Below are 12,424 nucleotides of genomic sequence, written 5' to 3'. Positions count from 1 at the left end.
ATTTCAGTCTGCATAAATGGTGCCTGCAAAAATCAGCTTCATCAAAGCTTTGTCATATCCTTGCATTCAGAGCGTACTCTACCATGCAGACATGCCTTCTGCCTCACTATTTTTTTTTTCCTTCATTTTTTTGGTCCTTCCAGATGTTTTTCCCTAGATATTCATCACCAAATCCCCTTGTACATTTCTTCTATTGTTTCCTTCCTTACTACTGTGCTTTACAAAGCGCTAGTTACATACCAATTTCTGCTATTGTAATGTAGGAAATGTAGCAACTTGTAATATCTTGATGACTGTACTAAGCTAATTTTGGAGATGCACCAGCATTTATTATCACACAATGATATCAGCTGTATTAAAATGAACATGAAAAGAAATTGGATAGCTCTGAAATGGTAGTGGACTACAGAACTATGCATATCTAAATAAGTGGTTCAAATATACCAAAACAGAATAATTGAAGTGAAAAATCACTCATGAGAACTCTGGTTAAATGTCTTGATTTCTAATGGACAGAAGGATAAATCACAGAAAAGATAAAAATAAAAATTACTATTTTGCAGATTTCTTTGCTAATAAAATGAACCAAAATCAATATGAGATGCTAAGAGCAAGTGAGGCACAGAGGATTTACACCCCCATTAGTCCCCCTATCCCAAACTAACTGCCTCATCCTAGCAGCTAACTGCTAGCTATCATCAACTCATTCTGCACGCAGGACCATCATAGAGGTGGAGAGCTGGCACCTGCCACAGCCATGGCTGGGGTTCTGCTGACAGCTGCAGGAAGCAGTGTTAATGTGCAGACTCATTTCCTCTATTCCTCTAAGAAAAATGGCATCATGGAGTTTAATAACAGGAATAGATTTCAGCAAACCCTGCACATTTATCCTTAGTGACCAGTCACTAAAAAGTCTCCCCTCTTCTCAAAGCTTCCTACCCACACCTGATTACTTCTTTTTGCTCATACTTGTCCCACATGCACATATTCATGGCAAGCCTCCATGTGGCACTAGTTATTTCCACCATTCAGAAGAATAAAATGTGTATATCACATTCCTGAAGATGACACCTGTTTGCATTGAAAACCATCAGCCTTCCTCCCTCAACTCCCAGACAACTACCAAGAAGACCCTCAAAGGTGACTGTGAATGCTCTAAGGGGGAGGGTATTATATTAATCAGTTCTAAGAATATTTGAGAAAATATTCAGCATATTCACAATACTCCAGAGAAAAATACAAGTGTATATGAGCATGATCTATAAATGTAATCTGCGCACAAACCAAGGTGCATGTATTGGATGGAGCTATCTTCTACGTGCCCAGCACTACAGTAAAGGAATGTGTACTTGCTACAACTCATTGGTATGTCAGCTTAATCTACCAATATTCTCAGTATCAGCTCTCATTACACTGTTCCAATGTCAATCCACATTAAAATGTCAGACATAACGACCAGAAAAGCAAGTTGTGTGCTAATTACTGATGACATTGAGGTGGTAATGACTCAGGGTAATCCTGATTTAGGGTAATCCTGGGTTTGGAATCCAGACATACTTTGTTTACAAGAGCACAACAACATACTAAGGACCAAAAGTTGCTCCTAGAAATACAGTTTGTCAGGAAGATAAATATTTCTAGCTCTTTATTAGAAATGGAAATAAAAGAAAGGAATGAGTACTTGACAGTTTGAATTCTGAGTATTTTCTTTGTGAATTATGCTAATAAAGATCTATTATTTACATCTTATTTTCTCAACTTCCCATTCACAAAGTAAACTTGAGCAGTACTGGTATGATGAAGCAAAAGTTTTGCATTATAGATCTCATATTTATTTTAGATTAATAGGATTCTTCACTTTTCAAATCTGTTATTAGAGTCTGTTTCACAAGCAGCAACTCAGTTAAAAGCAATTCTATTTGTATGGCAAAAATGAAGCATTTATTACTTCCTGTAAATCAAGCTGAATAAGACATTCCACAGCATTTTTCCTTTTCTGTAACACATTTATTTTTTGAGGAGAGAGGGATAATCAAATCTCATTTTAGAATACCCAGCCACGTATTACAAACCTACTCACAAACTGAACTTGTTAAAGGAAAAAGCTGAAGGTCAGCTCTCAGTGATTGTTTAGGGAAGGATTAGTGTCATGTTAAAAAGCTTGGTTTGCTGTTTTCCTGCAAACACTGATTGCAGCTCCAGGCATCATTTTGAATGAACTGTCTTGTATTTGGCGTAGAAGATAATCATTCAGTCCTGCCCAAAGAACTGAGCTTTAGATAGCAGGGACATCTAAGCTAAAAATGAAACAAATCCATGCTGAAACTGAAGATACTGTACAATGTTTCCAGTAAGATATTCAGTTTTCTGCCAAGTTAAAATGCTATAAAGGCTGCTGTGTTCCAATGACCTACAAGTAGTGTTAGAGTGGATAATACTGGGTACTATTAGCCAGTTAATGGTATAAGCAAAACTGTTGAAGAAATCTTATTCAAAGAGACTAAATTCAATGTACTTTACTGTGTACCTGTAATCAACATCTTTTAAGACTACAGAGCTTGTAGTGCCTGCTGACTACCTAGATAGTGGTCAAGACTATGGTGCCTGGGACTAGTAAGGAATGCATTGTTTCAAATTAATGTGAAACAATCAATACCTTGTGGATAGTTTCACATGTGAAAGCACTTCTTCAGAGCTGTTTGCTTTTGAATGGGAAGGCCCAGGAATGTTTTCTGGCTGAAGACTTGGCCTGGGAACATAGTGTTTCCAGAATGATACAGGAGATCGGGAAATGACACCATTTACCCTGTGAAGGCAAGATGCAAACTGACATCTCCCTGCTTCTTAACTCTGCTGATTTAGTTTGCAAGATCTGGAAGACAGGACCAAAAGCTGTCATTTCAAAGAGCAGGCCCAACTACTCTAGACTATAAGCAAGCATATGTATTTTCATCATTAGTCATTAACTAACCACCACAACCTTGGACAATCTGCCACTACCAAAGATCAGAACTCTCGACATCAAGATACTTCTGTATTCAGGAGTGCTGAACTGCTTTGCTGCTTCTGTTTATCTGTCTGTCTTCTCCTGTTTTCTATCTTTCCTCTTTATCTTCTTATACACTTTCACTCTTTACAGTAGCCATTGCCTTAGAACTTATAGCATAGAAATAATTCCTGTGCAAAAGTACTCTTACCTGTAACGCTTAGTAACTGCTTTTAGCAAATTAGCCAGTTTTACCTCCAAGTACTCTGAGCCTTGGATGACTCCACTGCAGTAGTGACTCCTGCTGAGCTAGAAAAAGAATCAGCTTCCTCCAAAAGCCACTGAGTGAGAAAAGAAATATAGTCAAGTGGAAAAAGCTGAGTCCTGAAGAAAAAACAACAACAACAAAAAAAAAAACCCACAAATGTAAGAGTAATCACATCACTGTATAAGATGTTTCTTACAAAAAAGTTTGTCCGAATTGAACATAATATAATTTAAGATGTAAATGCATGCAGAAAGATGAGCAAAGCAGTGTGTCAGCCTCTAATGACTGCTTAGTCATTAGACTCCCATTCCTATGAGAAGTGATATTTGGGGGGGATCCTGTTTTTAAGCTAATTCATTACCAAGATAAAAACCCTGATTAAGGTATCATTTAAAATGGAATCATCATAAAGTTGAATTTAGAAACTCATCAAAAGCCAGGTCTGAACATGAAAACTAGATTCACACATCCAGCACTTAGCATTTGAAGAGATAACCTCATTTCTTTTTAAATGAAATGATTTATTTGTATGGAAGGAGTCTTTTCAAATTTCATGCATGTCAAGTATTAAGCTCAGTAATCAGTGTTTTCACAATTGGTCCATTAGTGAACTAGAGACAGCCATCATTTTATGTCACACATATTCAAAGCAGGTCTGCAAACTACCAGCTCACTGAATATACTGGAAGATGAACAAATCTTTTCCATTGAGCTGAGCCTGTCAGTTCCTCAAGTCTAGAGTTTTTAGTTGACATCACTGAACTTAAAACATACTATTGCCGCCCATGCAGAATGGTAAGTGGAAAACATTAAATGTTTAGAAAAATCATTTGATATGCTCAGAGAGGCTGCAAGAATGATAACTGCAATAGACATGGAGCAAGTGAATTTAGCAGATATTGCAGTAGAACAGGAGACTGAACTCAAAATTTTAGGCAATGTACGATTGCTTTATCAAGGCCCTTGTTAGGTAATAAAAGAATAAATTGGGATCTGACTAGTAGTGCATTGGAGCTCAAAGATTACAGCTGAAGAGCTGTTTTGCATAGAAGTAAATCAAGCAGTCAAAAGATGCTAAGACTGGACATCCATACAGGAAAAAAAATAACCACATAGATTAATAAAGTATGTCACTGCTTTGTAGTAGAAGTTGTGAAAAGGAGAATTACAAGAGATGAAGTTATTGGAAAAAAAAGTCTGTGAAGGTTAGTCAAAAGAGTAAATTCTCACAGTAGGCTCAAAAAATATTAAATAATATTAGCAGTGCAGGTATACCCCTCCTAAAGTTTTTTATAAACTTGACAAAAAGTCGAATAAATACCATTGAAGACGAAGTTATTAAAATTGAAAGTCAGCCTTTAAATAGTGGAGATTTGTGCAAATGAGGAAAACAGAAAGGATGATAACCTTTACTGGGTTATGCGTAATAGACAGGCCAAATACAAGCTTGCAGAACAACTTTCTAAAACCTAAAACCAGATAATAAATATTCAAATATTTTCAAGTGTTCATACCAGAAGAAAGAAGCCTTTCAAAAATGCCATAGAAAAATTAAAACATTAAACTATAGAAGTACAAAGTAAATAAAGCCAAAGAGATTGTTTTCTGTACCTATGCATTTATCACAGAGATACACTTGAGCGCTTATTGTAAAAAATATTTGTATACTATTAAAGTATCAGTTACTAGTACAAAAATGTAAAACATAAATTGACAAAACAATTTTCCAGCTACTTGCTATATTAAGGATGAAACTGTTGAACTGATGCTTGTAACAAAGAAAAGAACAGTGAACATCTGAATAAAATAAACAGTGAAGGCTCAATTCATCTCTTGTAATAGCAATCTTACATTCCAAGGGGGTATTCTGAAGGAAAGAACAAGAATGGAGATGAAGCAGACTTTCCTATCATCCACTTGTAACATCTGATGGTACCTCATAAAAACAGTCCGAGCACTCTTAACTACCCTAGGCATAGGATGGTTCCATATGTGGCTGGAAAACACTGGCATGACACACTGTAATCAGTTTCCACAGATTCAGAGATCTCAAATGGAGAGCCAAGGCTGAGAGTCCTGAGGCTGTTTAGGCTGGAGGAGAGAAGGCTGAAAAGGAAATTTTATCACCATCTTAAGCGCAGGCGCCATATGAGTGGGGCCAGACTCTTCTCAGTGGTGTCCAGCAATAGAACAAGATGCAATAGGCACAAACTGGAACACAGGCAGTTCCAGTTGAACATGAGGGAAAAAAATATTTACTTTGAGAATAACAGAGCACTGGAACAGGCTACCCAGAGAGTTTGTGGAGTCTCCTTCCCTGAAGATCTAGACAACCCACTGCAGAGAACGTATCTTAGCAGATGTGTTAGACTAGATGATCTCCAGAGGTCCCTTCCAAACCCTACAATTCTGTGATTAATAAATGATGTGAAAAAAGCGTGCCAGTCTGTTGATAGCAGTAACTTATTCATAGTGAAGAGGAGGGCTTCTCTTAAAGAATAAAGGAATGGCAGAAGGCTCAGTGATGGACAGATGAGATTTGCTGTATATGTACACATAGATACATATATATGTAAAGCAGATCATGTGTGGAACAAGCAATTCTAACTGTACATATACACAGAATTTGGATGACCAAGAACATCAATTTAATAATCAACAGAAATAAGAACAAATACACATTTGGGATAATTAGGAAAGAAAAAAACAAATCTGAAGTTATTACTAGGTAGAAAATATACTTCACCTTCTTGTTAAACATATTACAACCTTTCCAATGTACTCTTTTTTGGCATGACAAATGTAACATTTCAGAGAATAACAACAATTATCAAGGAAATTTTTTTCAGTGTAAGAAATGACTAGGACCCTCCAGCAAGGAAAAGAAATGACAAGGTGAGAGGGACATGGCACAAAATGCATACAGTCTGGAGTGTAACATGGAGAGTGAATAATGACCTTGCTCTCTCACCACGAAAGGCCAGAATACATAAAAACTAGTATCCATTTAAAGGAAAAGTCTTAGTCCTCTGAAGGGCAGAAAATGAAATGGTCTGACCTAATTTGGTCTATCCTATGTTCTTTATATAACACTGAGACAATCCACTACTGCCTTGACTGAGTGCAGTCCTGTGACTCTAGTCTCCATGAGGCTCTCTCTATATATATTTATTCAGAAATATGATAGGACTGGTATCTTTGACTAAATACATAAGAAAATTCTAAAACATTTCATGTTAGTTTACCCATTTAATAATAATAATCTTTCTGTAGGTCTTTCCTTGCTAATAATGAAGGTATTGCCCAATCACTTCAAAAGAGCTGATAGTATCAGACAACTCCAGTTGTGTCTTATCTGAAAACAGGAAATTATGTGTAAGCTTGCTTGTGAAATAATGAGCAAGCAATTAACAGAATCAGAACATTTTCCAAGTGGCTCCTCCCTCCTTCTCTGTACAAAGCTCTCCACATAGTGGATTCCAAAGTACTTATAGGCATTTTCATCTACTCTCCAATCTCTCTAAGGCTCACTTAAGCACACCTCATCTTCCACCACTGCTTTAACTTCAAACATATTAAGAACATTTGACCTAATAGACTGACAGTCAGAGGATGGAGCAAGTAAAACTGAACATCCTTCCCTTGTGACTTAAGGTCTTGTTTGAGCTTAAGAAGTTCTTCCAAAATACTTATAGATGAAACAGTTAGGTTTGCTGGAGTAAAGATTCCATCATACCTTAGGTTCAAAGATGCATGAGGAAACAGCCATGGTTCTGAATCCCAGTCAGGGGTTAGCTGGGTGCTAACCTGGAGCACAACTCCAAACATTCTTTCCTCCAAAACAGAATTACCAAGTCTGTGCAATCAAAGAAATGCACCATGAAAAGGAACACTCAAACCCACACTGTAATCACTGTGCTATGAGCACAAATTCAAATGCAGATGCTTCCTTATTTGTTAGTGTCTCTGCAGACGTATGCTGTGTATAAGTAGTATCACTATTTAGAAGGGGATTTGAATGCTTTAAGGTATAAAGGAAAATGGAAAATTAAAAGGTTTAATAGTGGTACTTATAATACTCTTCAATTTAAGAGCTAAAGCTCCTCCTTTCTAGCAGCATTTTACTTGATTTTTGTTTTAAAAATACAGTAGTTTTCACAGAATATTGCCAAAAATAAAAAACACTTTATTCATTCAGTTAACTAATATACAAGTATTTTTATACAGATTAAAAAATAGATGTATTACAAATAATGAACAACATATACAGCCTTGTGAACTAAGATGTCAGTAATTTAGAAGTTAATTCCACCATCTCTGAGTTTAACTCTTCCTCTTGATCAAGCAGCTTATGAATTTCCCAGGAAAAAGAAAGAAACAGACCAAAAAGGAGATATTTAGAATATTTTCTTAGAAACTTCAAACTTTAGCATTTTCCATGTAATAGGGGACATGTAAAGAAGGTCAATATCTTTTTTTTTAAGGCAATGAGATTCCATTGCTTTCCTGTGTGTAACCGCTGATTCTCATTCTTGCCATGTGATTTAGTAGATGTTCCTACTCACAGAAGTAGGAAAAAAAATAGCATCACTGCATGAAATAATTTTTAAAACATCTTTTTTCCTATGATATCCCCTTAGTTTATTTGCTATTGCTGCTATTATACTTCCTCGGCATTTTGACCCTTTTGATGCCATACCACACTGTAATAAAAAGAGATGCATTTCTTGCTAAGGAAATGACAAACCGTGGCAACTTTATATGCCAGTTGTTAAAACATAGTTGATGAAACATTCTGTTCACTGTTTGGTAGCTTAGCTACTTCATCAAGCATTCTGCTTATTTCCCTTCATTACTGGAATTATGCCTTTCAGCTACAGAGACCAAAACATTAATATATGATTTAGGCAACAAGAATATTAAAAGTGCATGCGAAAAAAATACTGACTAAGCCAAAAAAGAAAATAGGATATTAGACTTTTAATGTTGAGCATTCTCATTCTTCATCTTATAGATCTTATACATGGATAAGGGTATGCAAAGAATTACGTATGTAGTTCTTCAGTATTAGTAAAAGCTGTACACTGTCTTTCCACATGGAAGACAAAAAGAGGGAAATCTAAATTTTTCAGTCTTAAATGATTTTTTTTTTTTTCCAGATTGTCTTTGGTCTTTAATTTAAGGTATAAAATTGTTTAATCATGACAATTATTTTAGATAACTTACTTACAAAAGCTCTGTACATTGGTAAATCCTATAATCCTGCTGTGGTTCATCCCAGTGAACTCCTCAATGCTGCTGCAATAGATTCTGGAAAACAAACAAACAACTTCACAACTCTACACCAAAGGCATAAACACATTTAATAGTATCTGGGATATTTTTTCTATGATGAACTCAAAGAATATATGTCCAAATAAACAGCTACAGCACTTGAAAACTATTAAATCATTATTAAATTATTATTAAATCATTATTACAAGAAAATTAAGAAAAAATACTGCAACTGACTCAAGACATTTTCTTCATCACAAGCTATCTGAAAACATAGTGGCTTAGTTTCAATTTAACAGTTTACGAAAGACTCAACATGAGCCAGCAAGGTGAGCTAGCAGCCCAGAAGGCCAACCATATCCTGGGTTGCATCAAGAGAAGTGCGAAAGTGCGACCAGCAGACTGAGGGAGGTGATTCCTCCCCTCTACTTTGCTCTTGTGAGATCTCACCTGGAGTACTGCATCCAGTTCTGAGGCTCTCTGTGCAAGAAGGACAATGAGCTGTTGGTGTAGGTCCAGAGGAGGGCCGTAGAGATACACAGAGGGGTGGAACGCATTTCCTATAAGGACAGGTAGAGTGAGCTGGGACTCTTCAACCTATTGAAGAGAAGGCTCCTGGGGGACTTTATAGCAGCCTTCCAATACATGAAAGGGTCCTACAGGAAAGCTAGGGAGGAACTTTTTATAAGGGCATGTAGTGACAGAACAGGGAGAAATGGCCTTAAACTAGAAGAAGGTAGATTTAGACTAGACTAAGGAAGAAATTCTTTACTGTGAGGGTGGTGGGACACTGGAACAGGCTGCCCAGAGATGTTGTGAATGCCCCCTCCCTGGAAGCATTCAAGTCCAGACTGGGTGAGGCTTTGAGAAACCTGTTCCAGAGGGAAGTGTCCCTGCCTATTGTGGGGGGCTGGAACTAGATGATCTTAAAGATCCTTCCAAATCAAACCATTCTATGATATTATTCTACTGAATACTTTAAACTTCCTTTATTTTTTCCTAAAATGATGAGTAGTAAATTCAGCAACTTCTGTTTCATTGACATCTGTATTTTGCATTAACCATTCCTACTCAGTATAATAAGTTAGTCTCACAAGCACAAAGCAATAACTTAAAAGAAATTTCCAGTTTCCAAGCCTAGGTTAGTAAAATAGTTCAGTATTAACCATCACTGCTCCTCCCAAAGGTAACCGTAAACAAAACTCCCACTATCCTTAATGAGAAAAAGATTAGGCCAATGCCGAGAGCTTCTACTCCCACAAAGCAGAAAAGTAAAAACAAGCCATCTGATGGTATCAATATTTTTGAAAGGATCATAAATTGTAATAAATTCAAAGCAGATAAAAGCAATCTTTTATATTCTTGATGGTGTCTTCAAGCATAGAAAAGCAAACAGACTGGGATAGGAGAAACACCACTTTTTCCAGCAGCATTGAAAGATAACAGAATGACTGTGCTTTAAGGAAAGTAACCAGATTCCTCTGAGAGAAAAGCATACATGACTGGAAAAATTGAAAAAATTATGTCAAACAGATTATTAAATTATGTGTATGTGTAAATTATTTCCTTTTTTCTTCTAAATAGTGTGTTTCCCATTGGCTTGACGGAGTAACAACTCTGAATTTCTTACAGATACAATAGTAGAAGTACGACTGAAAAGCAGAAAGAGGTGACAAATTTTTAAGCATAATATCCACTATGGAAACAGCTCAAAGAAAGTCATCACAGATACAGACAAACAGCAAATAGTGTTCTGCTGGAAGAGAGGAAATTGTGGAGGAGGAAAAAGAAAGGCCAAATCAGAAGAGCAAGGAATGTCATAAATTAGGTGGACATAAAAATAAGGAAAAGTAATCTGAATTTGAACTGCTATGAAATTGGGAGCCAGAGGATGAATTCAAGAAATAGAAGTGATATAATTAAAGGGAAGTAAAAGTAAATAAGATGAGTATTTCATCTCTATCAGTGAAAGACAGAAAAAAAAAAAAAAAAGAATGGACAGGACGAAGGAAATCATGTCATTATACTATTTTTGACTGACAGATAATGATGGCACTATTCTTATCACTTAAAAATATAGTTATTTGGAAGTGTAAGGGAGAAAATTAAATTCTAGGTGGACAGTCAGATTTCAGGAAACAAGATTCTATAAAGACTGGAAAAAAGCAACTGAAAGGGTGAAAATAAATTGATTCTGGAAGTATAATTTTCTAATTTCCCAAAGGTATCTTGGAATTTGACAGTTATCTAGGTAGGTACTTTTTAAAATAAGGCTTACTGCATTGTCCTATCTTCCTTGATTTATTTGGGGAACATCAACATGTCTAAAGTTTATTCTAGAAGTAGCAGCCTCTTTTCAAATTATTTATTAAGTGCAAAGATCAGGTGGGTATGCAGCCTATCTTCCCTCTTAAAAAAACTTTTCAGTGTTTCATCTGATTCCAGTTATATCTGATAGAAGTACAGTCACATCATAAACATCAAGCTGAAGAAAATCAGCCACTAGTTAGGAAAAAAGATCAAATTCCAATTCCTGCAGAATGATCAACAGTTTGAGTTCTCATTCATTAGCTAGTCACCCACTCGTCTCAATAAGTTAGCTCAGTAGTAGCTTGAAAGCAGTAAGCTATTTTATCCATCCAGGAATTTTGGAGCCCTAAGAAGTTAAAGGTACTGCAGAAAAGTATAGTGATAGTGATTGCTATTGGGGCTGAGGTGTGGAAAGAAAGTCTGTAGGAAGGAGCTTTATGAAACTCAGCATCATGCACTTCAGTGTTCATAACAACACTATTCAATTAAAAGGTTATCTCTTTGAGGTAACTAAAAACCAGCAAAATATCTGCTAGATTATTTATGAACCATTTTTCGTTTCTAGATAAAAACTGGGAAAGTCTATTACAGACATATCAGGAGGAAATCAAGTTAACTCATTCTGTATCCATCACATTTGTCTCATTATGGTACCACTGCTTAAGCATCTTTGACCAGAAGATTTAATGTACTTCATGAGATGATTACCACCATACTACTCTAGCATAAGCATTTCATATAGTCATAGCTAAAACTTCTGGTCTTCACTTGTTCATTCTGAGAACCTGTGAAGAAGCCAGATCCAGGCCTACCATCTTCCTTTGACTCACGTCACCTTGTCACTATTTTGACACCTAGTAAAATAACCCAAATAACCCAGTATCAGTTAACTAAGGGGGGAAAAAAGGCATTATTTTATGAGATGGGATGGCACTGCCAAAATACCACAATGTGCTGATCCAGCTTCTGTATAAGACCCCTGCAAAGTCTACTTTACCTGACCAGTTAAAGAAATTTTGACAAATATTACTTAAAACTGCATAGAAGAAAAAAAACCCTGTTCCAGGATGTAAAGCTACAACATGTATGATAGTACAGCAATAACAAGGTGGCAAAGTCTTCAGCTGCAGCAAAGGAGGACAAGCCCACATGCAGCAGTTCTGGATACATAAACATAGGAAAAAAAGCTGTTTACCCTGCAAAGTCACAGGTAGGCAGGCATCTCCAGATGAAATACTTTTGTCTCTGCTGCCAAATGTTAAATGAGGTCTGGGAACAGGTGGAGCCAGAATCCCCTCCTTCCAGTCACTCAGGTACATTGTTCCTGAGTTCCCCTGGGTTGGCCCTGCCTTTCTACCAGGTGCTCAATCACTGCTTCAGGCCGTGACTTAGCATTTCTGCTACACAGGAAAAGGAAAAGCAAAAACATACAACTGTATCTAAACATTTTTTGTGAAGATTTATCATTTATACATGTTTTTAATTTATAAAAAACCTACTTACATACGAGTTTTAAAATACTTGCAATATTCACAGATGTTACATACTAACAGTGCAAACACAATATCACAGAATAGCCTGTGTTG

General features: G+C 36.4%; 1 long non-coding RNA gene across 1 annotated transcript; it reads right to left on the bottom strand.

The window, feature by feature from the left end:
- Nucleotides 1–8,480: 8,480 nt before the first annotated feature.
- On the bottom strand, nt 8,481–12,110 carry LOC109365620. Its single transcript, XR_004158788.1, has 3 exons — nt 12,034–12,110; nt 8,979–9,088; nt 8,481–8,564 (listed from the first exon to the last, which is right to left on the bottom strand). It is a non-coding gene; the product is annotated as an uncharacterized LOC109365620 (long non-coding RNA).
- Nucleotides 12,111–12,424: the final 314 nt, after the last annotated feature.

The sequence above is a fragment of the Meleagris gallopavo genome, chromosome 1, assembly GCF_000146605.3.
Source record: "Meleagris gallopavo isolate NT-WF06-2002-E0010 breed Aviagen turkey brand Nicholas breeding stock chromosome 1, Turkey_5.1, whole genome shotgun sequence".
Taxonomy (NCBI): domain Eukaryota; kingdom Metazoa; phylum Chordata; class Aves; order Galliformes; family Phasianidae; genus Meleagris; species Meleagris gallopavo.
Note: the sequence above shows the minus strand (reverse complement) of the source record. Positions and strands in the feature narration are given on the sequence as shown.